Source organism: Canis lupus, chromosome 33 (genome assembly GCF_048164855.1).
Source record: "Canis lupus baileyi chromosome 33, mCanLup2.hap1, whole genome shotgun sequence".
Lineage (NCBI taxonomy): Eukaryota > Metazoa > Chordata > Mammalia > Carnivora > Canidae > Canis > Canis lupus.
The window spans coordinates 22,592,454-22,620,025 of NC_132870.1; the positions used below are offsets into that span (position 1 = coordinate 22,592,454).

The 27,572-nt window shown below is 37.0% G+C and overlaps 1 long non-coding RNA gene across 2 annotated transcripts in view; it reads right to left on the reverse strand.

Moving 5' to 3' along the window:
• The window catches only part of LOC140623590 (uncharacterized), a 53,137-nt gene extending 25,776 nt beyond the window's left edge, over positions 1 to 27,361 (reverse strand). The window contains exons 1-6 of one of the 2 annotated variants that reach the window (XR_012023154.1): positions 27,281 to 27,361; positions 21,279 to 22,714; positions 13,272 to 13,480; positions 13,043 to 13,168; positions 7,608 to 7,766; positions 1,150 to 1,286 (exon numbers count right to left, since the gene is read on the reverse strand). This is a non-coding gene — a long non-coding RNA (uncharacterized lncRNA). Of the gene's footprint in view, positions 1 to 1,149; positions 1,287 to 7,607; positions 7,767 to 13,042; positions 13,169 to 13,271; positions 13,481 to 21,278; positions 22,715 to 27,280 lie in introns of those variants that run through there. The other variant, XR_012023153.1, reaches the window with a different exon arrangement.
• Positions 27,362 to 27,572: the final 211 nt, after the last annotated feature.

Below are 27,572 nucleotides of genomic sequence, written 5' to 3' on the forward strand. Positions count from 1 at the left end.
GTCAAATGTTCATGGAGGAAATCAAATTGGGTGGGGGAGGTTTTTAAAATTCTCTGCTCACCTCCCAGCACCAGAAAAGGAGCAGATGGGCAATCATTTAAAATGTCATTGTTGTATTCCGGTCATTTTCCTCATAGTCATGAGATATTTAAGAGCAGAAGAGATCTCTTGGCCACAATACTATATGAGACACTTTATATGGGTCTGGGACCCAAAGTAGAAGCACATATTTTAAATTATGCTGGATATTTTTTTTTGTAGATGGTAAAATATACCAGGACACTGCTGGACATTGCCACTCAGAGTGTGATCCTAAAACTAGCACCAGAGGCGTTACCTAGGAGCTTATCGGAAATTGCAGAATCAAAAACCCTAGCATAGTTTTCCTGAATCAGAATCTGTATTTTAGCAATATCTTCAGGTGATTTATAGACACATAGAAATTTAAGAATGCTCTGAGACATGTCTATATCCTTGGGAATATGTGGGACAATTGAAAGAACAAAGGATTTAAAATCAAAAGATGCCCTCACATGCTCGGTGAGGGTGACTATAGTCACAGATAATTTCCCAGTTGAGGAAGAGAAAGGAAAGCAACATGGGAGCAGCAGAAATGGGTCTTGGGTGTATTATCCAGTTATTCTCAGAGCCAATCCTCCTCATGTTGATAGCAGTTAAATTTTCTCAAAACTTACTGCTGTGTTTCCGACTTAATTTCTTGTAATTCAATTATCAGACACTTATCTAGCACTCACTAGTGCCAGGGACAGTTCTTAGCAATTTACAAATATTTACTCATGCGAACCTCTGAGGCAGTATCATCCCCATTTTATAGAAGAGGCAACTGAGATTCAGAGAGGTTAAATAATTTGCCCAAGGCACACAGTCAGGAAATAGCAAAACCGAGATTCAAATCATATCAGACTGGTTAACACTGGGTCTTAAATGAGGTCGATTATTTTTCAAATGACAGAAAGAATTGAAATCTGAATCCCGTCATTTCAACCTAACATATTTTGAAGTCCTGTGTTCAATTTTTTTAATGAGTGTCACTTTCACTTTCTATTCCATCATATATCGATGTTTGTTTTAACATAAAGAAGTATTCTTTTATTTAATTTAATTATTTTATTTAATTTTCTGCTGGATAAAACTGAGGTTTCTAGCATGTTGTGGGTGATGGTCCTTGAAAAACAGACTTAAAGCTTTCTGAGCACCATCCACAGCCAACTACAGCCACACAGCTGAGTCCTTCTCCAATTATATCACATCCTGAAGGTTTAAGGCTGAAAAAAAGGTTCTATTTGAAATCACAGGTCTTTATGATAGAATGTAGCTAAGAATAATTGCAATTTGATGGAGCTGGTTCTAACTTGGAAAAAGTTCCAAAGAAATTATTCTTAGTTGATATTGTTTTTATTATTCATATAATCACAACTGTTAAACCTGCAGTGTTCCTGTAAATCCTGTTTACCAGTTAATAGTTTTCAAAGACAAAAAAGAAGTTGACACATTATGATGCCACCCATTCAGATAAAATTTTAATTATCGTTAATCCAATGTTTTTCAAATTTTCAAATATTTGATATAAACCTTAAATATGGGCAAAAATGCTTATTGTCAAAGGTTTCAGAAGACTTCTTAATGGATAATTTTTCTTCTTCAATAGAAAAATGTGACATATTTTCCATGTACTTTCTTATAAATACAGGTTTAACAGAAAAGTTTCTTTTGCTAAAAGTATACTCCACTTGTAAAAACTAATCACTGCTAGAAAAAAAAAATTGAAGATTGGGAAGGTACCATAGGAAGAGCAAGACTGCTGGATGAATTCATTTCTACACGTTTGAATCCTTTGGCCTCATGAACATTAGAGAAAAGTCAAAATCCTACCCATATATAAGGTAATCCTACAACAGGGAGAATGTGCTAGATGTATAATTAATTTAAGAACAAAAGTAAAAGGGAAATCTCTCTCTCTTCCATCCAGGCAACCTAGCAACCTAGAACAACTTTAGTCTGCTGGTTAAATTATGAACTCAGATTTAACTGACCCTCCCGGTTGACTGATTTTGCCACATACTAGATGTGCTTTCATAGGGTGCTTGAAGATTAACCAAGAAATGCTTGTAAAACAATAAACACAATACTTCCCTGTGGTAGGGGTTCAGTAAATGTTACTTAAAAGGCTGTGTAATTTTTCCTAGATTTATAAAATGATACTCCTCATTTCCCAGCTACTCAAATATACAAAACCCTAACAAAAAAGATGTTATTGGCTCCTGATCATCAGTTTTACTGATAAACCAATTTGACAAGGAGAGCCTTAGTGAACAGTTTCATGCCACATACTGTGCCATAGAACTTCTATGGAGAAAACCTAGTAAGAAACTCTGGCCACTGGTAGGGAATATGTCATTAGTGTCCCTTTCGTTGAGTCAACAAATATATATGGTACACTGACGTCCATCCCAGCTCACTACTGTCTCTAAACCATATAAAGATTCATGGCTCCTGATTTCTAAGACTAAACATCTTTGGGAAGATAAACCATGTAAAAGGAAAATCTGCAATTCAGGGTTTTATATGCCAATTGCTAGAGGTGTATGCCTGTGAATGTTCTTAAGAAGGTGAGATTCCATTCAACGAGGCCAATGGGAACAGCTTCAAAGGGAGGCAGAACAGAGCTGGGCTGGGCTTCCCAATAAAGGAATTCAAATCTCTCACCACAGCCCTCCAGCCCCCACTCCGCTTGGCTGCTACCCCACTGCCCTTATCTGGGATCACCCTCCCTAAGCTCACACAGATCCTACCCTCTACCCTTTTTTCTATGCCTCATCTTTACTAAGTTTGCTCAGCCTCTGCATCTTTGTACTTGATGTCATCCCTCCTGGAATTTTTGGCCCTAAGTTCTTGGTACAGATATGTCCTTTTAGTTGGATCTCAGGCCAAGTGTCTGCTCAACTCAAATGTCTCTCCTCTTTACTAGTTAGTTGGCTTTCTCTGCTTCCTCATAGTTTCTGCTCATCATGATAATGTCTAGCTTGTGGTTGGATTTGGTTTGATAAGGTTCCAGCTTTGGCTTGACATGATCCTCATTCCAGCCACAAATTGAACCACTCTCCATGTCTCTTGGCTTAAATTCTCAAAGAAGGCCTTCCTATTTGACATCAGACTATGTGCTTCCTGGCCCAGTTGTTTGTAGTCATAGGTAGGGGTTGTCCTTGGATAGGTTATAAAAGAACCTATGAGGCGGGGAAGTGATAAATCTTGTCTGATCCTCTTGTCTCCTGAAGTATTTTTCTGACTCTGTTATTAAACTACTTTATTAATTCTATTAGTTTTGAAGAGTGTTCTTTTAGGTTTCTAAATATTCAAGTTTATCATCCAAATATAATAATTTTGTTTTCTTTGTGTGTTTCCTAATCAACCAACTGATGGATAAATAATAATACCATACCCCTGGATTTGTTATGGTGCTTAAATGAATTAATACATGTGAAGCACTTAAGACAGCACAGAGCAAACCATAAATATTGACTACTGTTGTTATTATTTTTAATTTTCATGGAATGTTCCTTTGTAGGACTTTAAAATTTGGAATAAAATGTGAGAGGTTGATAGACTAAGGATAGCAGGTGTGAGAAGCTATCAGAAATATGAAAATATAAGAGATGCTAACATTTTTATATGTTAAATTATAAGAAGATTATTTGGTTAGAAACACTGAAAGAAATATTAAATTTAAAAACTGACTTTACATGTTTCCATTGGGCAATATTTTTCACGAAGATAATTTCTTTTCTGCTTCTTTTGACTGTTATTATCGACATTCACTAAGGACATAATACTTTCCAGGCCTTAATCCACATGATAAGCATCTTAGATTGAGTTCCCCCCAAAAGTGGATCCTGAGATAAGGATATGAGTGTAAATACTTTGAGTTCATTTGAGTGATTCCAGAAAGCATCACTAAGGGCATGGGAAAGTGAAATAGGGAAGAAAGGAAGCCAATAAAAAGGGTTATTGTGCAGAATACTGTTCTGAGCATCAGAGCCCAATCCCACAAGGAACTCTGAGAGCCAGCATTTCTCGGAGTCACTCCAACAAAGGGGCAAGGTCACTGTTCCTGGGAGGTGCTACCTTCTGGGCACTTGTTAGCCTATCTAGCATGTAGACTGGCAGACTCTGGTCACCAGAGAAACAGCCAGCACTATTGGCTGTTGGAGATGCTCAGATAGGCATGCAGAGAAGATATCGACAGGAAGGATAGGACCAGCTACAATAGACATTCAAAGATGATTTCTCTCTTTAAGACACTCTTAGCACTGTAGAGAAATTAAAAAGAAAAAAAAAAACTCTATGAAGTAACTAATTGCATGTGACGTTTCTCTGCAGTGTATTTGATAAGTTGCCTAGGCACTTTCACAAGCTTACAATTAAAAAGTAAACCTTTGACTACAGGTGCCTACATGGCTCAATCAGTTAATCAACTCTTGATTTCAGCTCAGGTCATGAACTCAGGTTCCTGAGATCAAGTCCCACTTGGGGCTCTGTGTTGGGCATGGAGACTGCTCGGGATTTTTTCTCTCTCCTTCTCCCTCTTCCCCTCACCTGAACCCCAGATTCATGCATGCTCTCTCTCCCTAAGAAAAAAAGCAATTAAAAAGTAAACTGTGAAAAATAGCTACATCAGAAGTTTACTGATAGTCTGTGGGCTAGGATTATATAAAATTTGTTAAGATGAAATTGATTTTATTGCAAATTCTTAACCGTTGTAAATGTTAGCTATCTCTTATGGTTGTTTTGATGGTTCAGTTAAAGAAGATAAACATGATATGAAATACTTAAAACAGTGCCTAACACATAATCAGTCAATATATGGTCATAAAATATAACCTCCATATACGTTCATCGTTAAAATAACAAAATAATAAAAATGAAATAATACGTGTGAGCCATATATGGTAAAATGTATCATTACTCAAATATATTTGCTGACCCTTCCTCTTATGAGGATCAAACTTCATACTTAAATACACAGTTATTTTAATTAATGAAATGTGAGTGGAACTAACATGAAACACTTTCAAAAAATGGTTTAAGAAACATCATTTGGTCCAACATTGTTCTTTTTTCTGTATGGCAAGACCTTCATATCCTAGGTTGATGTTTCTCTTTCATCCTCAGTCTCCAAATGAAGACAGTTTGAAGGCATCAAACTGACTCATAATGGTCATGTAACATGAACAAGAAATAATCCTATCATTAAAAGTCACTAAGACTTAGGGGCTATTACTGCAACATAATGTACCCTAAACTGACTAATAGAACATGGATGAAAAGAAAATTCATGTGCATAATTGGATATTCTAAATTCTCTGAATATGAAGGGAAGTTAGAAATTATCTAGTCAAACCAAGAGGCTGTAATGTCTTGAGAAGGCAAAGCAAGTGGTATTTAAGTAGCTACAGGCATAAAGTTTAAAGTAAAACTATCTGAATTAATGTCCTATATTTTAAAAAAATTACTTCTTTCATACATCGAAATAAAATTTGTATGTTATCTATTTATAGGTCTGATTCTGCCTTTTGTTTGTTTATTCATTTATTTGTTTTTTTAGATTCCACGTATGAATGAAACAAAAAGCAGAATCAGACCTATACACAAAGAACAAACTGATGGTTTCCAGAGGGAAGGAAGTAGGGGCCTGGGCAAAATGGTAGAAAAGGAGTGGGAGATACAGACTTCCAGTTATGGAATGAGTAAGTCACAGGAATAATAGACACAGCATAGGAAATATAGTCAGTGATGTTAGAATAGCATTGTATTGTGACAGATGGTAGCTACACTTGTAGTAAGCACAGAATAATGTATAGAGATTTTGAATCATTAGGTTATACACTTGCAACTAATGTAATATTAGTGTGTCGACTATACATGAGTGTACCTGCTAGTCTTAGTCTATAAACCTCTCACATTTTATTCCAAACATCATGACTCAATAATACACACACTTAAAAATCCTAAACAATATCACAGCTAAGGAGAAATAAAAGGAAAATGGTCTACAAGATAAAATATATTTCAGTGTTATTATAATTAAATAACATGTGTTTCAACAAATAAGGGTACAGACATGTACACCAGACACCTACATAATACAAAACAAGTATATGGAAATATGTGTAGGGGCACCTGGGTGGCTCAGTGGTTAACCCTCTTCCTTTGGCTCAGGTCATGATCCTGGGGTCCTGGGATCGAGTCCCACATCAGGCTCCCTCCAGGGAGTCTGCTTCTCCCTTTCCCTTTGTCTCTGCCTCTCTCTGTGTGTCTCTCATGAATAAATAAAATCTTTTTAAAAAAAGAAGAAAAAGAAAATGTGTGTAGAGATAAAGAGGCTACTAGAATAAAAACAGTGGTAAAACATAAAGAGAACAGATTTGTTAATTTGATAACCTTAACTAGATAGTAATAACAAGATAAGATAAATAAATTATAGACTGTGTAAAAGAGAAAATTCAAAATATGATTTTTTTAATAAATAAGCTGGGCCATACTTATAACTCTTATGTCAAAATAATATGCTTTTCATAACATGTTATGGATATTTTTTAAAAAGCATCACAGAAAATGTATCTATTTTAAAATCTCAATACATATCAATAAACATGTAGACAAATACATTTCTTGTATATAAAAAGACCATAGGCAGACTTAGGAATACTACTCAACAATAAAAAGGAACAAACTATTGATGTATATGCAGCAACTTAGTTGAAATTGTAAGGCATTATCCTAAGTAAGGGAGCCAGTATCAAAAGGTTATATACTGTGTGATTTCATTAATGTAACATACTTAAAAAGCCAAAAACAATATTGACCTTACTAGAGAACAGATCGCTCATTGTCAGGGGTTTGGAATGGAAAAGAGCTTGGAGTGTAACCGCAAAGGAGCAGGCTGAGGTAGTTTTTTGGAGTACCAAACCTATTCTTTATAAGAATAGGCCACATGTGCTGATGGCCACATGGAATCTATAAATGTGCTAAAACTGATATATATATGAGACAGAGGGATGTAGACTGGCAGGCTAGAGACCCAGGAGAGTCAATGGTACAGGGTAAGTTTGAAGACAGTCTGCTGAAGAAGTCCCTCTTGCTCAGGGAGGTTGGTCTTTTGTTTTATTCAGGCCTTCAACTGACTATATGAGGCCCACCCACATTGTGGATGGCAATCTGCTTTACCGAAAGTTCACCATTTTATTTTTATTTTTTTAAGATTTTATTTATTTATTCATGAGAGACACAGAGAGGCAGGCAGAGACATAGGCAGAGGGAGAAGCAAGCTCCCTACCAGGAGCCTGATGCTGGACTCCAACCCAGGACTCTGGAATCACAACCTGAGCCAAAGGCAGACATTCAACCACTGTCCTACTCAGGTACCCAAGTTCACCCTTTTAACATTAATCTCATTTAAAATCAGTGCCCAAGTTGACACATAAAATTAACCATCACAACCGTGGAAGCCATATCCTCCAACAAACAATGAGAAATTGATGAAATGGAAAAAACAAAGAGTAACATAGTAAGTCATGGTCAAGGGGTACCTTGGTGGCTCAGTCAGTTAATCATCTGACTCTTGATTTCAGCTCCTGTCATGGTCTCAGGGTCATGAGATCAAGGCCTGTGGCAGGCTTCTTGTTCAGCATGAAGCCTGCTTGGGATTCTCTCCTTTTCCCTCTGCCCTTTCCTTATGCTCTCTCTCTCTGACAAAAAAAGAAAAGAAAAGAAAAGTCATAGTCAAATCAAGAAGCATCCTAATAATAAATAAATAAGTTATTTTTATTTACTTTCATATTTCTTATCATTGACTTCAATATTCGAAGAGTTTGTGATGGAAGAAAAACAATTTTTAAAATAGACTCTATTAATGAAATTTTGTTATATTTCTATATTTTATTCTTTTATGCATTTAATAATGCTAATTCTAAGTCAGTCTGTTAAGGAATCTCAAGTTCTCAAGTCTCTTTCACTATAGGTAGCCCTTGCTCTACACCATACTATGTTAACCGATACTGCATTCCAGAATTGCGTGGAGTGGGGCCTCGGTTCCAGTATGCACAGGTTTCAATTAACATGGTGCCATGCAAACCACATTATTGGTTACAGTAATTCTTAAAGCTGACTTTAGTGAAAGGGGAAATCATTCACTCAAAATTGCAAAATTTCTGTAGTTTCTTTGGTTCCTCTTAGTTTTCTCATTGCTGCTTTGTATCAAAACTAATAACCCTTGTAAACCTGATTCTCAAGGTAATAGGAACAGGAGAATTATCAAGAGACACTATTGCCTTTAAAATAAACTAGGCAAAGGACAGATAGAGGGTGGAAACAATGTCCTTGAAGTCATACAGGAATGGCACCATGTGATTCAGCTAATGGGCGATAGATACGCTGCTGTTTTGTTTACTTCAAAATTTTGTGTCTAAACTAAACTTTCATAATACATCACCAAGACAGTGTGGTTGTGATTCATGTAAGTGTTTTGGTATCCACTAAAATGACAATTTACTACTTCAGTTATGCTTTTCATAGCATCGTTCATTTTGGATCATTCAATTAGTAAAGACAGTGGGGTCCTTGATTATAAGACAGTGTCACTATTTCTGGAAAAACATAAAGGAATGTGCTTCTCAATGACTGTTTATCACTTGATAATTACAGAGCCCTTGCAACTATTCTCTATATTTCAAGAACTCCTATTTTTTTCTCAGGATCCAGCAGTTCTTTGTTTTAATTTATTTTCCTCTTAAATACCTCCTGTTATTTAAGCAATAATTCCTTCTAAATCAATTGTTAGCTGCAGTTAATGACCGGTTGGTTAATTAATAGCTCAAAGCAAAGCTGAGGGTGTTCCCTGTTCTAACAAACCACCAGACTCTAACTGGGGCATTATTGTTAAAGTAGCCTATAATCACTGGCTTTTCACAGCCTTGCTGCCACAAGTATTTTATTTTAGCTTAAAGGGATGAGATGAATGGGAAATGGGTGACAGCTTTATAAAATCAATCATGAAAATATACATATTTTTAAATTATCTGCATGTCCAGGTCAATCCTTATTTCTGTAGGATTCACCACCAGACAGGTGGTGAAGTATTGGCTTGTGCTGGTTAGGAAGCTCACATAACCATAGCAGTTGCCTCTCTTCCACCTCCGGGGCTCTGAGCCTGGTGTAGCTGCAACAGCCTCATGGCATTCTGAATCTCTACTGTTCCAAAACTGTGCTTTTTAAATGCTGTGCTCACTGACAGTGAGGAGAGAGACCATGCTGCACATTTTCTGCCTGATAAACATATGGTTTACCAGCGACACCTTTTGTACAGCTAATAGAGAGGAAGGAGATGTGCTTAATAATTAGTGCAAGAAACGAAACATCAAGAGTCCTCAGTTCTATTCCTAACACCTTCTGCCTTGTTCTGTGTGATCACAGGGAAGTCATTAGCAAGTTTGTGCTTCTCATGCTAATAATTCTAACAATCAACCAAAATTTAGAGAAGTTGAGTATTCACCAAGACCAGAAAAGCATCTAGAGGTGCGAAAAGGCCTAGAGCTTTGCCTTTTCTAGAAATATATTTATGAACATGTTGCATGAAAATAAATGTCGGGCAGATATTTTGTGATTTGCTAGAGTAGTGCTTTTATTCTTCTAGGCCCTCCATCATCAACTCCTTGAGAGGATAATGGCAAGATAGCTTTGATTATGTCATCCAGTCCTCTCTGTGTATTTAAAAGATATTGAGATAACCACCAGTAAATAATCCTATAGAGAGTTAGGATGTGAATATTAGTCAATCTTTTCCCTTCTAGAGTTCAATGTAATAGACTATTGCTGGATGAAACAGGATATTTACCATGGAATCTAAAATCTCAACCCCCGACTTCAAGGACTTGCTGATCACACAGTGAAATGGGCTTTCATAGATGACAATGGAAGAGAAGAGTTGGTGGAGCTAGATGCAGAAAGGAAAATTAAGGCTATTCATGGATAGGGAAGACTCTGAAGGGGAAGATATATGGAAGATACACCAATATCGAAGGAAAAAAAAGATAAACATGAAAGATGTTGTCAAATGCGAAGCTAGTAAAGGTCACAGTGATGCACTTACTCACATGAGAATCACAAATAATGCTTTTGGCTGAGTTACAAAGAAAATGAGAGCTAGAGTTCATGTCCTTTGCTCTATGACAGGATTTCAAGCTTGGTTTGCAGGCTGTTGCTCAGATTGTTATTAAAGTTTACTCACTGCAGCTCCAGTTTATCTATATTTTATAATTTTCATGATTTCCAAAATTTCATTGTTCACTAAAACTGCCCCAGAATGCCAGAATAAGCAAAGCACATCCATTATGATAATAAATTTCCAACAGGCTCTCAGTCTACAGAGATGATTAACAACGTAAAAGATTAAAATATCCACAGAAATAACTTGTAACTAAACTGAATCTCAAAGTGGATTGCCCTCCCATGAGACTACCTGTAATGGTCTAAACATGGAAATATGATGGTCTCATCAGAGATATAATAGATATTTTCTATTTATTCTGAATCAGTATAAACAGCCTTCTTAGATTTAGGGGGAAGAGATTTATTCCAATTTTGGAATAAATTCCAATTCCAATTTTTCTTTTTGATAAAGAAAATGGGTTTGTTTTCTTTATCACTACTTTCAATATAAATGAAAAAAAAAAAAAAACATTTGCTTGCTGAGCAACTAGTTTATCCTGGGTACTGGACCTTATTTCATTTAATCCTGGGAGTAAATCTGCCTGGTTAGTGTTATTACATACATATTATTGTGCATACTGAAGACACTAGGGTTCAAGCACAGAACCAGTTATAAGCACAGGTCTGGCCTGTTCTAACACCATTATATCCAAAACATAGCACTGATCTTTGAATCTCACATCAATCTCTAAATCAGAGCATATTACTTTCGATGATAACACAATCATCCTTTTCACCTTTCAAGTTCCATCCTTGTACTACATTTGCTTTATGTTTTCCTAAAATTTATTTCCAACATAGAATTATCTGAAGGAAAAAAAAAAAAAAAAGGAGTGTAAGGTCATTCTTGCCTCTGAAGTCTCTTGATTAAAATTACGTGGCTGACCCTGTAAAAGAATTCCTTATTTCAAAGCTCATTTTCATGGCTGAATGAAAACTATGGGCAAGTAAATGGAAAGTGTGCATGCTCAGAACGTGGACCATGGGAGCACTCAGGATTTTTGCTCTTTTGGGTTTTTTTGCTATGTTGAACAGGCTTCTTTGAGAATCAATCATGGACAAGTATACCTTATAGCTGCCCTATAGGAGTGCTCAGTTTTGTAATCTAACTGAAAGAATACTAAACAGTTCACAAGTGAGCACAATATGATAATGGGACAGTCAATAGTAATGCCTGGGACTTCCAAATGACCTTTGTAATAATCGTAGGTGTGAGTCTAAAACCAATAGTACTTCCATGTTTGTCAAAGCAAGGGAAAAAAAATCCCTGTGTGCCCCCACTTGTATCAAATGCAGAGTTTCTTTTAAATTGGCTTTTTTTTTTTTTAAATCTACCACCTGTGATTCTCAGCTTTGTTAGGGATTGAAAAGCTAAGCATAATCTATGATCCTATGAGTCTAGGACCACCTCATGGTAGATCACATAACAGTATTCCAGCCAGTTGGGCAATGTTTACTTTGTGTAAGAATATAAGAAGAAATAAGCAATGCAAAATAAATTTATTTCTCACACACAACCGAATGAACATATTTGGCTTTTAAAACCAGACTAATTATTCACACAGTTTGGCAAATATTCAAAATACTGGAGGAGTGGGAACTAATGCAGTAAAAATAATTTTCACACATTTTCATTTTCTGTGAAAATTGTTCTTCCAATTCCCGTCCTAAGTGTTTACTTTACAGTTCATTAGAAAATGTTTAATCTCCACCAAACTGTATTCAAAGCAGTATATTTTCTGTCCCATAATATTACATCATTGGCAAATAATAATCCAAGAAGGTGTTGTTGAAAAGTAACGGGAGTCACTTGGGAACAACACTTGGTTTTGAAAGTTTCCAATTTGCAAAAGAGGAACCTCACCTATGACTCAGCTTCAGAAAACCAATTGGGAAAGTCGGCCCTCCATTTTGAGAGGGACTTCTGATTAAAGTAGTGGATTGTGGGGCCTGAATTTAAGTTTGAGGACTCTTTAAAGAGCACATATCATTCAGCTGAGCCATTGAATGGGAGAAAGATGCAGTTTTTCTTTCCATAATCTATGTTTATATTTGACTAACAGTGAGTGCTTCAGTGAGTGTGGGAAGCAAATGCAGGGTGGAACTCCGGGAAAAATATGACATAAAAACCACTCTAGGCATTCACTTCTATCTACTTAATTAGCTTACAAAATCAGAGCTATCTCTTAATTTTTTATTTTATTTTTATTTTTAGTGAGAGACAGAGATTGAGAGAGAGGAGCAGGGAGGCTCAGAGGGAGAGGGAGAAGGAGAGAATCTTAAGCAGGCTCCAGCTCAGTGCAGAGCCTGATGAGAGGCTCTATCCCACGACCCTGAGATCATGATCTGAGCCAAAATCAAGAGTTGGACACTTAACAAACTGAGCCACCTTAGTGCCCCAACTACCTCTTCATATTTATGGACGAGCAGAGAAAGAAACTAGTCAATTTATCCTGTTTTTAAGGGAATAGCAATCATAGATATCCAAGTTTAACTTAAAAAATAACTGGCAAATATTCTCAGAAATCTTCATGATTTACAGTAATACAGATTTCACCCTGACAAATTGTTTTTTCTAAGACTTGCCTTTCTTAATGATTATTGTCCAAAAGTTATGCTATCATAGCCAACAGAAAATACTCCAGAGAATCAGACATTGTAGTATTCGTGAGTTCCGTTTAAGTACGAGTATGTCCAGTATAAAGAATAACATCTGTGCTAGGTTAATCTCCAGTTTTTTCAGTCACTGTTGACTTACTAAAGGAAATGGAGAGAAAGAAGGTCACTTGTAATGACGGAGTTTATAATCACACTCTTTTCTTCTCTGTTGTTTTGAGGATAGCTCATGTTGACAAGTACAGGCCTAGCCTATCTTTTGCAGATTCTAGGACAAGAATATTGACAGAGCCAAAATTATTTAAAATATATAAATCAAGTTTTCTTTTAAAAAAAACCCTCATTAAATAAAATACATTCTATCTTCTTACCTAGACAAACATCCTATAAACCACCTGGAATACCAGATTGGAATTTTGAATTTTCAGTGTCTCAGAGTTGCAGGCTGGGAAGGTAACAAGCTCAGGATCTGTGGCCTGGGCTGTGAAGCTTGTGGAAAGTTATTTTCTAAATCTGCTCCAATTTTCCAACATTTCTCCAAGAATGTGCAGATCAAAACTGAACAGAATATGCTGTGCCTCTGAAAGAAAGGCAATATATACATATTTTGGAAAGATAGCCATCCAAAATAGTTTCAAGACTTTAGAGAGTTTTATTTGTCTGAAAATACACTTATAAGAATGAGTTCATGTCTCAAAGTAACCAGATAAATGCAAACTAACCAGATTTAAACAAGAGTGGGGTTAATAGCAAACATAACAGAAAGAAGATTTCTTGGCTCTCACATGTCATATCACTCCCACATGCATGTATCACATTTCATGGCACTATCGAGGCTTGGTATGGCTGGCTAAAATGTGTATGTGTTTTAAATAGCTTTCCGTGTGGAACATTTAGAACACAAGTTTTTGATTAGTTCGATTATTTAAAAATATTTTCATTTATTTATTCCTAACTCATTCTATCACCACCTATTATTTTCCAGATACTCTTCCAGGTATAGGATCCACAGAGAGAAAAAAAGATACACTTTTGCCAAGTCAAGAGACTTCCAAAATTATCTGGCCTATCTAGGGTTAAATATTTACATTTGGTAACATTGTTTGAGCGCTTTGAAAGAGGATTCAACATTTTCTCAGGAAAAACTAGCACAGTATTTTGCAGGGCATTTTCATGAAAGGAAGGCACATTTTGAAGAATTCAGCTTTTTATATAAGAAGGAGGCCAGCACCTCCACTTGGAGACCCAATGCTGTTGTGAATTATTGGCCTCCCTTCCCCCTTAGTATAACTAATCTGTATTGGGTGCTCACTAAAAGCATTTTTTACTCTATTATCTCATTTATTTCCTTTTAAAAACTCAAATCTCCAATCCTCCTCACAAGAGAATATCGTCTGTGACTAGCAGCTTTGGAAGTAGCTCACAGCTCTTTAAATATACTTTCTGGCTAGAAAAGGGTCTAATTCTATGTTCTGTACAGTGTGTAACGCCATGTTGGTGCTCAGTAAATGTTAAATACCAATAATAACTATGGCGGTAATCAGAATTCCTTTTGATACAAACTAGTTTGTCTCTACCTTGTTTTTACCCACTGTCTCCCAGTAATTGTCTGGCATTTTCCCTGCTGTTCTTGTCTTTTTTAATTACATCCTACTGACATGACTGTTAAAGCATCTTAAAGCAAATGGAAGAGAGGCTTAATGCTTTCTACCCAAAAGGAGAAGCAGAAAGCAGGTGCCTAGCAGTCAGAATAATCAAACTCAAAAGAAATCGGCAGAGTCTTGCTTTCATTCCTCTTAAATACAGAAGGGAAGATGGGGAGAGACACAGTGTAGGGAAGAAAGGAGAGAGTAATCTGCTGGCATAAGTGCTGATGAGAATAAACACAACCTTCCTTCATTTTTTTTCACACGTTCATTGTATTGGAGAGAGTTGGTGCCTTATAGCAATTCCCAGCCACAGGCTGTCACCTGCTTAGGGTTGGAGAAGGAAGATGGGTATATAAAAGTTATTTTTTAACAGGAATTCAGCATCTATTTCACATAAGCCACATGTCTGCAGCCCGGTGGAGGAACATAAAGTTGACTTAATCTCTTGATTTAGAGTTCATGTTCCTGATTGAAAAATCGGGTGTCCGCAGGGACCTAAGACTATGGTTGTCAGGTCACTACCCCCTGGATTTCAGAGGTCAAATTAACATAAGATTACTGAAGTTGTGGTAAGTGTTAAAGGGCCACCAAGAATGTCTTAATCTAATGGGTAGTAGCAATAGCTTTAGGATAGGGTTAGTTTATCACATGGATTGCTTCAATTACAAATGCATTACTATAAAAGTAAAGGGAAATGCGAACATAAAAATTGTGCACCAACTGCCACTTTTTGTTTGTGCAGTTTCCTAGGATCATGATGCCAACTGTGTAAGGAAGTAATCCCATTTCACTCTCTGGTTGAGGAAATCATCTGAGAGAAATAAGTAACATTATTAGTCAGAAGTAGCCAACCCAGGATTTCTACTGGGGTCAATCTAACTCTATGGTGTTTTTCCTATGGACAAGTGCTAGTAATTGATTTGAGAAGAAAAGGAAACAAGATTAAAATGACTCCATATTGTTCTGGTCTTAAATGGAGACTTATAATGTGTGTCCCTGAAGAGGCTGAGGAGTGGGGAGAGGTCTTGCCCAAAGAAGGCAACTTGTGTTTAATGACTGCAGATGGCATCTTCCTCTTGCCCAACCAGTTAATATTTCTATAGACTATCATAAAGGGAATGTGGTCAGCAAGAATGGACAGAGAAATATCAAACTGTCAACACTAATGGAAAACTAACCCAAAGCACAGAACCAATTGCTATTAGAAGAAAATTCTCTGTAGGACTACACTACAATGCAGAGTGTTCAAACTATTCTTCATCTGGCCTAAAGGAATATCTGGTATCTTTTTTTTAAATTGTCTGTTATTAATTAGGAGACACAACCACATTTACTCAATGGAGTTCTCGTACTTGTACAACTTCTATTACCCCCGTCTGAAATATCTTTTTTCTTTACATTTTTCCTAGTTTGTGCCAGCAAAATTAACTACTCCATTATAAAGTCTTTTATTTATTCTTTATTAGAAATAGATTATGTATTAGATAATCCTATAAAGTGGTTGTTAAAGGTATTCCAGTAGGTTGTGAGCAAAGTGAGATTACATATTCATCCCTAGCTTTGGACACATAGTAAATACTCAATGTGTAAACAAAAAAAAAAAGAGAATAAAACGGTAGGTAACTCTGGTTTAAGTAATCATGGAGGCACATTCATGAACAAAAAACATATGCTGGTCTGACTAGAATGAATAACTTTTCTTCCTCGTTACTTGCTTAAAGACAGACATTTATATTAAAAAGTAGTGTTCTCCCTGCACCCCGATGTTTCTAGCAGCAATGTCCACAATAGCCAAACTGTGGAAGGAGCCTCGGTGTCCATCAAAAGATGAATGGATAAAGAAGCTGTGGTCTATGTACACAATGGAATATTACTCAGCCATTAGAAACGACACATACCCACCGTTTGCTTCGACATGGATGGAACTGGAGGGTATTATGCTGAGTGAAATAAGTCAGTCGGATAGAACAAACATTATATGGGCTCATTCATTTGGGGAATATAAAAAATAGTGAAAGGGAATAAAGGGGAAAGGAGAAAAAATGAGTGGAAATATCAGAAAGGGAGACAGAACATGAAAGACTCCTAACTCTGGGAAATGAATAGGGGTGGTGGAAGGAGAGGTGGGCGGGGGGTGGGGGTGACTGGGTGATGGGCACTGAGGTGGGCACTTGACGGGATGAGCACTGGGTGTTATTCTGTATGTTGGCAAATTGAACACCCATAAAAAATAAATTCATAAAAAAAAACAATTTTCAAGTAAAAAAATAAAATTAAATTAAAAAACAGTGTTCTCTTCTCAGATGATTCAGCATTGCATAAAGATTTTTTAAGACTTTCCAAGACATGGAGAGAAGACTCAGAAAAATTGATGTAATCTCTCCAAAGTGGTATGTAATCTTAATCTCATACATTTTAAACCAGATTTATTAGGTGTCTGTGTGGTATTTAAGAAGCCAATCAATGAACAATCATAGCACCTGTTCTCAAGAAGCTTACAATCTGGGGGATTCCTGGGTGGCTCAGTGGTTTAGCGCCTGCCTTTGGCCTGGAGCATGATCCTGGAGTCCCAGATCGAGTCCCACATCAGGCTCCCAGCATGGAGCCTGCTTCTCCCTCTGCCTGTCTCTGCCTCTTTCTCTCTGTCTCTCTCTCTCTCTCTCATAAATAAATAAATAAAATCTTTAAAAAAAAAGAAGCTTACAATCTGGTGGGAAAGACACACATTTTATAACCTACAAAAATAATTATTAAATTAAAAGTATAGAAAAATATAATTTAAAAGGTACTATATGGAAAAGTATGGGGGATGTGAAGTATATAGCATCTTCTCTGGTGAAGGGTTAATCTTAATAAAATAAGGGAATGAAGGGAGATAATTAAGAAACTAGTGCAGTAGTCTGAAAGAGATAATGTTGAATTGGGCAAGGGTTGTGACAGCTCAGTTGAACAGAAGTGAATACATTTGATACATATTTCAAAATTTGAACCAGTAAGACTTTGTGATGGATGGAAGGGTGAGAAAGAGAAAGCAAGAATGGCTCAATGAGTAATGACACCATCTACTGTCAGAAGGAGCAATGATGAGGGACTAGTTGGGTGATGTGCAGGCAAGAAGGAGAAATTCAGGATGCCTAGGTGGCTCAGTGGTTGAGTGTCTGCCATCAACTCAGGTCATGACCCTGGGGTCTTGAGATTGAGTCCCACATCAGGCACTCTACAGGGAGCCTGCTTCTCCCTCTGCCTATGTCTCCACCTCTCTATGTGTGTCTCTCATGAATAAGTAAATGAAATCTTTAAAAAAAAGAATGAGAAATTCAATTCTGTACATGTTTACATAAACAGTGTTCATGAGTCCTAAAATGGAAATAAAATAATAGAAGTAAGAGTTTTTTGTCTTTCAAAAGAACTTTAAAGAAGAAAGGATTTTATTTACTTATTCATTAGAGACAGAGAGAGAGAGAGAGAGAGAGAGAGAGAGAGGCAGAGACACAGGCAGAGGGAGAAGCAGGCTCCACACAGGGAACCTGACGTGAGACTCGATCCCAGGTCTCCAGGATCACACCCTGGGCTGAAGGTGGCACTAAACCGCTGGGCTACCGGGGCTGCCCCTCAAAAGAACTTTTAAAAGAGTGTTCTCCACTGTCACTGAGAAGACCAAGCAGAGTACAGTGAACTAATGTCATTCAAAGCTCTCTCAAAAACTTTGTCTCCCCATACTTTTTATAAGTTCCTATAATTTGAATCCTACCCTCTCGAGTTAAAATTTTAAGAAAAAATATTTTCTAGTTTTCTTTACACTTAAGGTGAAGACATGTGCCATATATTACATCAACCAGATGTACCTGCTGAGCTACTAAAAGCAGGCAGCCAGGCAACAGTTTTTCTGGAGTAGTGTCATTGTTTTGAGGTTGGCAGTGGCAGCAACAATCACTACCGAGATTACAAGTGAGGTTCTAATATTGCTCCTGAAACCTTAGGACCTGTTTCTCCAGATCTCTCCATGGTTCTCTGAGCTTCGTAATAGTCTCTAATTAATTACCATTCTGTTTAAAATGCAAGAGCTGGGGCACCTAGGTGACTCAGTAGGTTGTTTGCCCTTGGCTCAGGTCATGACCCTGTAGTCCTGGGATCCAGCCTCGTGCTGGGCTCCCTGTTCAGTGGGGAGGCTGCCTCTCCCTCTCCCCCACACTCTCTCTCTCTCTCCTGTTCATGCTGCCTCTCCGCAACTCTCTCTCTCTCATACTCTTTCTCAAATATATAAATAAAAATATTTTTTAAAATGAAAAAAACAAATTAGCAAGAACTATTATTGTCCTCTAAAACAATTCAGAGTCTGATTAATACATAGTGACAAAACATAATAATATACTGACTTAACATTTCTACCTACATACATTGTTACAGATGAAACAACCTATCTGCTTCAAAACATGAAAATATCACACAGAGATGCTTGTAAGCAAATAACCTAATAAGTTTTCACTTAATAATTCAGCTCAAGGAATGTAAGAGAATGCCACAGAGGAAATAAACTTCAGAAACTTCAGGAAATGAATATAGAAGTTAATCCTAATAAGTCTATTTATAGTCAGTGTCTAGGAGACAAAAAAAAAAAGAAAAATGGAAAGGAAATTTCTGTATATAACTCTAAGTTAACAGATGGAAAATTGTTGCATAACAAGAATACTCACACTGGGCTTTCAAATTTTCAATTTACATTGAATTCAGAAAATGGCTTCCACAGCAAAGCCATTATGTGAAGTGTGTGAAGAAAATTTGATATATTGCAGTTGATATGCATAAATTAACACATTTTCCAGTAGGTGTACCTATCTAAAACAGGAAATCAGTCTTGTTCAAGCTATAATTAAAGACAAAAATTTTTTTAAAAATAAAACCTTTCTAAAATCTAAATGTTCTTATTCCATCTAATTCCTCCTAGCTACCCATAATACTCAGCTAGCCACTTGAAGTCTGCTCAAAAATGACACGCCGGTCTAAAAAAATCTGAGGAACATTCATAAAACCAGAAAGTTACTTGGAAATAATATTTTAGTATCTTAAATCCAGATGCAGATTGTCTTAAAGAGAACTAGTATTTATTTCCTGCAATCTGCATGCCAGGCCCTGAATTAGGTACTTTTTCACAGTATCCTACAGATGAAAAGCAGGAAGTCTAGGAAAAATTGTCATCACACAGATAATAAAGGGACAAATCTGAGATTCAAACAAAGTGTCTGGCTCCAGAGCTCCACTCTCTCCTCTAAACCATACCATCTCTATCCAAACATGGAAGAATCAAGCTGCAGCCTCCCACATCATCAAATAATGGGCTTCTGACCAGGTTTTGCCCATCCAAGATTGCCCTCTACAAATTTGATGCACCAGAAAAGCCTGGTTCTGGGATTAATTTTTTTCTACCTATGGTTGGCCCCCCATCCTTTATTCCTGCCAGAGTTGAGTCCTGTTTTCAGGTTTTCTGATTGCTCTCAGAATGGTTCTCCTGAATCAGTTCAAGTTCTCTACCCAACAGTCAAGTACATCTTTTCCATATTTCTAGTGTAATATTTCCCATCAAGCCTGCCTAATCTAGACCCACTTAGGTACTGTCATAGACTATGGTTGGTTTTCTCACTCTCTTAAGTCTATCTAAATATTCAAAAAATAAAAATAAAAATAAAAAAATTAAAAAATGAAAATAAATATTCAGGGGCAAGGGGAGGGTTCTTGATTTGACCTTGATTTTTTTCATTTATCTTCAACAAGTTCCTTTCACTTGGGCTCTGGACCAGGTGTGGCCAGAATGCCAAACCAATGGACCTAGCACTTTCCTTACCTCTATTCTAGGCCTAGTTCTTAAAAAAATACACTGAAGGAAAGAATCCCCAATGCTATAATAGTATCATCAACAATATGTGATATCTATATTATTTTACCCATTACAAAGCACTTTCACATTGATTGTCTGTTTTAAGATAGTAAATACATATATTGTCCTGTCATTATGGAAAATAAAGTACAGATCCGAAATATGAAACGATCACCTAACATCGCAAAGTTAACTGATGAAGCTGGGTCTCAGATTTAGGCTTTTTAATTCTAAACTCCATCTTTCTGGAAAATAACAGCATTTATGACAACTCTAATAAGCCATCCCGTAAAATTCACTAAAACATAATAGTGAAACAAATAATTTAACTTTAATGAGTTTTTCAATCAGGTAAGATCAGGAAAAAATTCATTGCAGGAAAAAAGGTTGTTAACTCTTCTCTGAGGTGCAAGTCAATAATATCAGCATGTTTTAAAAGCTTTAAAAAATGTTTCTTGTTAGGGGATTGTTTTGCCTAAATTGGCAATTACATGTAATTGAAGCTGCATTATTGACAGACACAGGGGACTAGAAATATTTATACAAACATGTACATCTAACATATTCTATCTCACTGACATGCAATACGTTATTAATTTCTTTCTTCAACAATAGGATCTGCAGTGTCAAATTAATCTCTGGAAAAGCTTCTAGTAGAGAAATATAACTAAGAGTTTAAGAGGCTGTAAACTAGAACCAAATGGGAAGTTATTAAAATAGTTGTTAACAGAGTTCAGAGAAAGGAAGAAATCATGACCATCTGGAGCCAAGGTCAGCAAACTATCACCTGTAGGCCAAACCTGGCCCACCACCTGTTGTTGTTGTTGTTGTTGTTTTTAAAGATTTTATTTATTTACTTGTAAGAGACACGGAGAAAGAGGCAGAGACATAGGCAGAGAGAGAAGCAGGCTCCCTACGAGGATCCAGATGTGGGGCTCCATCCCAGGACGCTGGGATCACGACCTGAGCCAAAAGCAGATGTTCATCCACTGAGCCATCCTGGTGCACCCACCACCTGGTTTTATAAATAAAACTTTATTAGAACACAGCCACACTCATCTATTTGCATATTTTCCATGGATATTTTTGTGAGAGATGGGCAGAGGTGAGTGGTTGCTACAGAGACTTGTTTAGGCACCTAAAATATTCACTATTTGGTCCTTTCCAGATTAAGACTAGGTCTGTAATCACTGTGGAAGTTTTTATGGGGGGAGAAGAGCTGGGCCTGTGTCCTTGGGAAGAATGTATAAAGCAATGAAAAAAGACAATTTGGGTAGAAAATCTAGAAAGATCAGAGGTACATCCTTAAAATATGTTTGAGGATGGTCAAGGGAGAGGAAAAGATGTAGCTTGCTTGACCCAAACAGAGGACCCATTGTGGGAACTGAATGAATATAATTATGGAAGGCTGGCACAATTTGGGGTTCAGGTCAATCAACTTGAATGTTCTCTGAAGAACTTCATTGGCACTCCATTAAAGGTATAACTGCAATGCCATCATCATACAATTTTGAATAGAGTCAGGAAAAGAAGAGCAGTTCAGAAATAAGCAAACCAAAATTAAAGAAATTCTTCCTTTCTCTATTTTCCTAGGAATATTAAAAGGGATCCCATTTATAATAAAACCAATTATAAAAATCCTCTTTCCTTCCCTCTCCTATTTTCTTACCTTCCATATTAACCCCCTTTCATCCTCCACTTCACCCCGATGCATACCACATTGGCTATTTATCCCCTTCACCTTCCTACTTTCCTCCCCTCTTCTCCCTCCTTCCCATTTCCTGTGCTTCCCCCTCCATTCTGTTTGATGTAGTCTTGGAGACCCTAGAAAAGATTGGATTCTCTTTATAGCAGGAGCTTATAACTGTTTTTATGCAGTTGAACTCACAGCAGTCTCATAACGGACCTTATCTCAACAAAGTCTTTCTAAATGCCTAAAATCAAATGCATTGGACTACAAAGGAAACCAAATATATTGAAACATTGCAAAATAATTTTTTAATGCTACATTATAGTAAAATATGTCTTTTATCCATACATTAAATAACAAGATCTAGTGATAGGATTAATAGCTACCATGTACAAAGTGGTGATTAGCTTAAGTGATGTTTTAAGATATCAGCACCAACTAAAATATGATACACAATTATCTAATTTGATGTATAAATATCTATGATTTCTATTTCTATTTAGAAGTTAGTGAAAACAATGAGGGTGGCTTCATCATCTCACGTAGATGCTCTCCTCAAGGCCAAGTTGAGATTTCTTTCCTTAGAGGATGAAGAACAAGGAACTAAACAAGAAAAGACAAAAATCTCTTTAAGTAGGTACGGAAATCGAGGAAAGCTGGAACTCTCATGTGGGATTTTTTTTTGTCACTAAAATTTTTGAGTAAGGAGGAAAATTCAAACAACACAGCTTTATAAATATTAATATGGCAGCATTCAAACTGCATTAGGAAAAAAAGAGATGTAAATAAACTAGTCAGAAAGCTTTTGCAATAGTACATGAGGCAGACTACAGAGGTTACATTCCATTTGGAAATAAAAGAGGATACCTTACTTGAATTTAGAAGGTATCTCATTTATCCAGCTCCCACACTTAAGTCGGGGGTAGATGACAATTAAGAAAATGTTTCCCAAAAATAGTGAATGTTTTGTGAAACAAAACAGTATATTCCCCAAACTCTGCAATACTGGTGCACACACACACAAGCATACACAACTGGAAAAACTAGTAAAGCTGTTAGAAATCTAGTACACTGAAATTATTCAACTATTTAAAAATGCTACAAAATTCTCCCAAAATACAAACATTTTGAACAATGGTATCTCTGTATGTCGCAGAATAAATATCAGTGTTGGAGTTGAAATTCCCATTCTGCCACTTGTTAACTGTGTAAACTTCAGCAAATTCCTTTTGCATCAGTATTTTTCATCTTTAAAATGAGAATGCTCCCAGTGATATCTACCCTCCAGGACATGGAGAGAATAATTACACTGTATAAGCCAAAACACTAATCATGGTATTGGATATATTGTAGGTACTCAATATGTGTTGATTTTATTTCAAAATAAGAGTGTACAAGATCCACAAATTAAGATGCTATCATCTAAAATCATCTTCAAATGAAAGTTCTCATGCATTCCCCCTTTCTTCTTGGCTAAATTGTGCGTGTGTTGTCCTAGAAAGAAAGCTATAATTTGACTCCCCATAAAATTTCCTTGATCCTTAGGCAATACTGAAGCTGTAATACTTAAGCATTTAGAGTATTAGAAAGTTGAGCATCTAAATAGGGTACTTTGAAAGAATTTTGATTACATTGTGTACTCCCATCTTCTTGCCTTGGTACAAAATAATTATACTCTTTTGAACACAGGTTTCCTCGTACCAACCCAGATTTCTGAAGCTGCAGAGTCCCGGCAGATAGAGCCTGATATTATGAAATGTGGTTTCACTCTGTACCCTTGATAACAAAAGCAATGGTTAAAATAAAGGATTCAAATCCCATGCAATAGCCAGTAATGTAGTACAAAGGGAAGGCAGTGCTTAAACTCTACAAAATCCACTTAAGGATGTTCCAGGGTTTTATCTGAAAGCAAATAGTGGCTTTTAGACTTGCTTTTTTAGAAAAAAAAAAAAAAAAAAAAAAGGTACTCTTTTACTGATTATAAAGAAAGGATGCACACACTACCCATTCAAGACTCCTTCCAGTGAAGATGTATTTTAACAAATTAAGCCTTTTTAAAACTTTATTTTGCTCCAAGAGAAAATGCTGGCCATGTTCCTTTGATTGGCCAGAAATATTTTTTGAGTCGGCTACACATTCATGTTGGTTTGCTCTGTACCTTTCCTCAATCTGGCTAAGAGTCTTCATATCTTCCAGATTTTATAAGCCATTCGGCAGCTTCCTCCCCGTCATTTCAATTGAGCAAGACAGGACCATAAAATTGAAAGATTTGAGCCAACACGAAAGAAAAAATTGTGATTTCGCCCTCTCCTGAACATTAGGTTTCTCCTCCAGCCACTTACTGAGTTTGCTGGAGAGACCTCCAAACACCATAGCCGGTCATGTATGTGACCCCTTTCTCACTAAAACCATATCCGATCATGTCCTCTGATTCTACCTTTCCTCATGTCACTCTGTTTACTGGAACGGATTTTCTTTAAAAATTGCTTTTGACTAAAACCTCATGGCCAAAGATTTATTGATTTCTGGGGGACCTGGGTGGCTCAGTGGTTGAACATCTGCCTTTGGCTCAAGGCATGATCCTGGGGTCCTGGGATCCAGTCCCGCATTGGGCTCCCCACAGGGGGCCTGCTTCTCCCTCTGCCTGTGTCTCTGCCTCTCTCTCTCTCTGTGTCTCTCATGAATAAATAAACAAAATCATTTTTAAAAAAAGATTTATTACTTTCTGCCTCTTCCTTTCTAGCTTGCATTTCAAGAGAATCCTCATGTTCTTCCTGTTACCCACACACTGATAGAAAAACATTATTTTTTGACTCCCGAAAGTTTGCATAATTGCAAGATCTGTGTGTGGGAGCTGTGTAACCATGCTGCCACAGGATGAAAGGCAAAGGCAAGTTTTGTAAGTCTGCTGCCATTTAGAAGCACAGCATTGTAAAACTGCAGAAACAGGACCTCAAAGAATATACTTGACAGAGGTCACAATTTAAATGCATTTTGAGTCCAGGTAGGTAAAATGATGCTGTTATATCGCTACACATAAGACAAGAGTAGTGGGGTCTCTGGTGGATTGACTTTAGTCACTGAATTTAATTCAACACTGTGCTATGCAAACAAAACCTGTAAATAGGCCAGATTCCACCTCTCAAGCACATCAGTTTTGTGATCCGTCACAGGTCGAATGGCTCCCCTCCTATTCCTCCTATAACCCTCACTGAAGGGTATATTCTCTCCATCACTTCTTAAACAATAAAGTACTGATTTTACATGATGGCTGAGAAAGCCCTATCTGCTTTTCATACCCAATAACTAATCCAAGGAAGGTTTATGCCTGAAACACATCTCAGGCATAATCATTTTAGCTTTAAAGACAAAATGGCGGCAAAGATGGTAATCACTTTGCTTTTTGGTCTACCACAAAAACCTGATATCTCTACCTTCATCAATCTATGTTGCACACTACCACAGAAACCATCTTCCTTAAATATATTGCAGTGATACTGCTTCTCTGCCTAAACACCTGCAGGAGACTTCAATAATTCCTTGCTTATTCAAATTCTTAATAATGATGAGAAATCTGCCTATGAACCCATCCATTCTCAGTTGGGCTTCCTCATCACTTATTCTCATCTGAACGCATCATTCGTGTCAAGCAAACTTGCTTATTGTCTCTGATGCTAAGTCCAGTTTCTGAGTTTGGGCACACATTCTCCTTTCTCTGTTCTCCCAGGGATGTCTTTCTCATCCCTTTTTCATAAAACTATGCCCCTGGCTTTCTCGAGTGATGATTACCATCACTCAGCACTAGTTGTTGATACAGCTGCTTCTGTCATAAAGGAAAATATGTAAAGTGCTTCCATCTCTAGTTCAGCATAGGAAAGTTTATTTTGCCTTGTCACTAATTTTGTTGTTGCAAGTGCCTTCTACTCCCTTAGAAAGGGAGGCGTGGTAGTACTTCTTCAGAAACACTGGGTGTTTCCTTCCACTATGGCCATCTTGGTTGTTGCTCTAATCCCACAGCTACCCTTTTAACCTAATTATGTAATCAAAGAATTATTAAATATTTTTAAATGCCAGTGATTATGTATCTATAGCAAGGTTTACCTTCCCTAAAACAAATGTGACAGAATTTCCTGAACAAAATGCTTCATGACCAGAAACAGAGAAGGATCAAGATAGAGGAAATTGGTTCCAGAGCTTCCAGAAACATTATTTATTGTCTTTCTCTAAATCTGATTTGTTTAAATCTGAATCATAAGAAAGCCTTGATATCAAGTTATCACTTCCTTTGAGATCAAAACAACTAAGAGAAATAGCCTTGGCTTTGAACCATTTAAAATCAAAAATGAATTTGTTTTACAGATAAATGGCCTAAAGGCAGAAGTACAATAAGTCACTAATCAATCACTGATGGAGAAGGAAGACTTATAATCGGTCCCCTGTAAGATATTTTTAAGGAATATCTTTAATTTTCCTAGCGAGTTGGTAAAGCCATAATGCAAACTGTGGTTTGTTGAGCTCCAGAGCCAATGTTTTATTCTCGTTGTTCATTAAGAACATATTAACTACTGTGGTTTGGGGATGGATTCACAAGTATGAGTGTGAGGACTTCTCTGTCATGACCATCTCACTGGGTTTCCAAGGCTCTGTGTTCCTTTGCTTGAGTTTAAGAGTATCATAGGATGCCTTAATGGTTGTAAAAAAAAAAAAAAAAGAAAAAGATGCCTTAATGGTGTCCATATGGGATACATCCTGTAAGAATAGAGCAAAACCTTGGGATTCTAATGCCTTAACCTCTGTGGGATGTCACTGGTTGAGGTGCTGACTGCTGACAAAGGGAAGAGTGAAAAAAGGGTAAGGTAATTTTTGCTGCACTCTTGGATGAGGTGGGTGATGGGTGGTACTTGCTCAGATGACGTTTGAAGTCTGCAGAGGATGATTCAGCTCACACACAACTTCTGGGGGTCTCATTCCTGCCATCCAAATCCAGTAATGCTCTATGCCATTGCCATTCTAAGTGTGCAGTTTTGGTATTACCCAGGAGCTTGGTAGAAATGCAGAATCCCAGACTCCACTTTGAATCTACTGAACAAGAGTCTGTATTTTAACCTGATCCTCGGGGGGATCATTATGTTAGAGTTAGAAAAGTATTCCAGTATATCATTTCTATACCAAGCCTGGGACAGAAGAAATCCACGTGAAGCTCTCCGTGGTCTTTTCTGCCTGGACCTCCTCACAATCTATCATTCTAATTGCCTCCCCAGAATCTACCTAGAAAACAGAACCCAGGGTTCCGTTCCTTGGGAAACCATCAAGCTCCCTTTCCTCATCACCTGCTCCCATCTCCTCTTTCAAACACCAGCAGGTTTTTTTTTCTAGTCCTAGTAGGACACTACCCTCTTTCTATTATTCACCAAGAACATTTTATCTATCTTCATTTAGGTTAACTAAGACCTTACCTGCT